The sequence below is a fragment of the Rhincodon typus genome, unplaced genomic scaffold (assembly GCF_021869965.1).
Source record: "Rhincodon typus isolate 14 unplaced genomic scaffold, sRhiTyp1.1 hic_rhity00000097, whole genome shotgun sequence".
Classification (NCBI taxonomy): domain Eukaryota; kingdom Metazoa; phylum Chordata; class Chondrichthyes; order Orectolobiformes; family Rhincodontidae; genus Rhincodon; species Rhincodon typus.
The window spans coordinates 100,496-104,087 of record NW_025965735.1 but is presented as its reverse complement, the minus strand read 5'-3'; the positions used below and the strand labels follow the sequence as shown (position 1 = coordinate 104,087).

General features: G+C 53.4%; 1 long non-coding RNA gene across 1 annotated transcript in view; it reads left to right on the top strand.

The window, feature by feature from the left end:
* LOC125488265 overlaps positions 1 to 2,923 on the top strand; it is a 4,735-nt gene extending 1,812 nt beyond the window's left edge. Inside the window, exons 2-3 of the long non-coding RNA XR_007266268.1 lie at positions 295 to 393; positions 2,825 to 2,923. This is a non-coding gene — a long non-coding RNA (uncharacterized LOC125488265). The remainder of the gene's footprint in view (positions 1 to 294; positions 394 to 2,824) is intronic.
* The last annotated feature ends 669 nt before the right edge of the window (positions 2,924 to 3,592 follow it).

The window sequence follows — 3,592 nt, the reverse complement described above, 5'->3', positions numbered from 1 at the left end:
TGTTCCGGACGATTTTGCCTCCATTTTATGGATTCAGGTTTGGCGGGGGCGCAGAGTGGGGTTGAGCTTCCACTGCTCTTGACCCAGGAGGCTCTGTGCCCCTCCAGGACAGAGCTTCCCGTGCCCACCCACCCTTCCATGGTCATCGGAACCCTCTCCGCAGGGGATGGAGGGGGTGGCATGGTGCCTCGGGGTCGGAGGGGGCGTGGTGGTCGGCACTACCGGTCAGTGCCTGAGGCTGTCCCTTCGGTTGGTGACCCTGACGCCTGTCCTTCTCGCTGTGCCCTCCCCCAGAACGGCTTCACCCCGTTACACATCGCCTGCAAGAAAAACCATGTCCAACTGATGGAACTACTGCTGAAACATGGAGCTTCTCTCGAGGCTGTCACTGAGGTAAAAACATTTTCCACGCGTCCCGCTGCACCGATCCATTTCCAGCTCTCACACCGTTCCGAGAGTGTCCCCCCTCACCACCTCACTGGCTTCAGCCATCAGGGATTTGGATCACCATATTCCAGGAGTGGGCAACGTTCCCGAGATGTGGGGACGGTTGGGGGCGCTGCCATTTTGAATTGGGTTGGGGTAGGGAGTGGGCGGAGTGCGATGTGTCCTCACCCGGAGAGTTGGTTGGGGAGAAGCCTGTGGAATTCCCGGCCACAGAAAGCTACCGAGGTCAGAACATTGAATGTTTTCAAGAAGGGGTTGGGTATGGCTCCGGGGCCGAAAAGGGTTCACAAAGCGTTGTATGAAATGGTGGAGCAGGCAGGGGAGAGGGCTGAATGGCCTCGTCCTGCTCCTGCTTTCCCTGTTCCTGTCGATGAAGAGCAAGAGGTGAACGTATGAAATAGAAGCAGCAGTAGACCATCCGGCCCGTCATATCTGCTTCACCATTTAATAAGATCATGGCTGACGTTTTTGTGAACTCAGCTCCACTTACCTACCCGCCCACCATAACCCTTAATTCGTTTACTGTTCAAAACTCTATCTTTGCAATAAAAACATTCAGCGAGGTAGCCCAACGGCTTCGCTGGGCGGGGAATTCCACAGGTTCACAGCCCTTTCTGGTGAAGGAGTTCCTTCTCAGCACAGTCCTAAATCTGCTCCCCCCTTATTTTGAGGCTACATCCCCTAGTTCTAGTTTGACCCGCCAGCGGAAACAACCTCCCTGCTTCCACCTTATCTATTCCCTTCATAATTTTATATCATTATATAAGATCCCCCCTCATTCTTCTAAATTCCAATGAGTGTAGTCCCAGTCTCTCCCCATAAGTCAACCCTCTCAATTCCGGAATCAACCTAGTGACCCTCCGCAGCAACAAGGGGGTGGGGAACCTTGTCACACCGCACTGGGCTGGCACATTCCAAATCGCCTCCCGCTATTCCCAGAGTGGGAACACAAGTCAAAAAGTTTAGAGCAAATGTGTCCTGTTCCCAAACAGACACAAATGATCAGACACCGACTGAGAGAAAAACATGGACCTCATTTTTGAACTGAGCAAGAATGACTATTTATTGCAAGTAATTAGACTCTAGCTACACAAACAATTGTAAACCTTCGACATATAATACTCATTAAAACTCTATTCCCCTTATAGATTCCCCCTTACACACAGACAGTGTAAATTTTGGACAATTGGGGAAAAACTGGAAAGACAGTTCAGTAGTTTTTGTTCCCAAGTACTGTTGTTGAGATGATCCTTATGACTTTTCTGCTGTTCACTGCATTATTTTTCTCTGATTTCTTTCAATGGTTAGTGAGAGAATAAAAAAGAGGTTTGTACAATTACGAGTAGAATCTCTATCTTCACAGTTATAAGCCACAGCATAGGACAACTATTGCAAAAAAAAGATTTTCTTCAGGTTTACGACTGCAGAGATCAGAGATACCACTCCTGACCTGCTGTTCCATATCACAAACTGGCCTTCTGAGCTGATTGAGGCCTACCGACAGTCTCACACCCCTCAGGACGGGCAGGGACTGGTACCATGATGCTCCAATTAATCCCCTCTGCCCAAACTGGGAAGCTGCCTCTCTCAGAGCTGACCTCACAGCGACTCACAGAACAGGACTTGTCCCCGTCCTGTCAAGGCATCACAAGGTTGGGGCAGTTAACGCCATCCTTTTGCCACACGATCAGATGTGCACAGAATGGACTTGATACCATCCTGTGTCTCCTGTGAAAACGCTGGTCTCAGTGCTGTCTGTGTGTTAAATGTGTAACTTCACCCATTGGGTATGTTAGATGAAACCAATTCCCAACCAGTGTGTTAGACATGCTCACCTGTGACCTGTGACATGTCTCTGTGTGTGTTTCTGTTCCTATGCCTCACTCTCTCTCTCTCTATCTGTTTCTCTGTCTCTGTCTGTCTCTCCCTGTCTCTCTGTTTCTGTCTCTCTCTCTCTCTGTCCATGTCTGTCTGTCCGTGTCCCTCTCTCTCTCTGTCTTGCTATCCCTGTCTGTCCCCCCCTGTCTCCCCCCCCCCCCCGCCGTCTCTCTCTCTGTCCCTGTCTCTCTCTCTGTCCCTGTCTCTCTCTGTCCCTGTCTCTCTCTCTGTCCCTGTCTCTCTCTCTCTGTCCCTGTCTCTCTCTGTCCCTGTGTCTCTCTCTGTCCCTCTCTCTCTCTCCGTCCCTCTGTCTCTCTCTCCCTCTCTCTCTCTGTCCCTGTCTCTCTCTCTGTGTCCCTGTCCCTCTGTCCCAGTGTCTCTCTGTCCCTCTCTCTCTCTCTGTCCCTGTCTCTCTCTGTCCCTGTCTCTCCCTCCCCCCACCCCACCCCCGCCTCCCTCCCCCTGCCCCCCACCGTCTCTAACTCTGTTTGTTTTGCAGTCGGGGCTAACCCCGCTGCATGTTGCTGCCTTCATGGGGAACCTGAACATTGTCACCAAGTTACTGCAGCATGGTGCCTCTCCGAACGTCTCCAACGTGGTGAGTGTCCGACTGGCTGGTGGGTTGGGGGTTGGGGGGGTGGGGGTGTACTGTGCTCACCGTCTGTTTGTCTATAAAACCTTACCCTGGCACCCTGCCACTGCCCTCCCACCGGTTAACCCAGCGCGCCATTGCTTGTGTCCCTGTGCCCTTCGACGCCAACACCACCGCCACCATGAGTGGTCCTACAGCTCTCGGCCCCTGTCCTGACCCGAAGGTAGATTTCCCGGGAACGGAGAGGCACTGAACGTCCACACCATGTTGCCGTGGTCTCCCGGAGATTGACCGTACCCGCTGCCAGACCACCCTGGTGAGTCAGTAACCCTGCCCATCGACTCCATCCCTTCCACCAGAGACGTCACCCTTCCCGGGAATTCCCACCGCTTCCCTGTTCCAAACTGGACAGTGCCAGGTCAGGTCCTACTCTGAACAGAACCAGGCACATCCCCGCGCCCCCGCCACCCACTCCCAAGGTGACTCTGGGATGTACAATACACACGAGATGTTCTCAGCCGGCCACCCGTGGCCCTTCTGGCTCTGCCTGGCCTAGCTGCCTTGGCCATCGATCCAGTGGTCAACCACTCACTGACCTCCTCCCTACTGAGTGTGGTGCCTCGGCCGGACATCACGGCACAGTGTGTGCCCTCTTTGGGCACAGCTCGGGTGAGG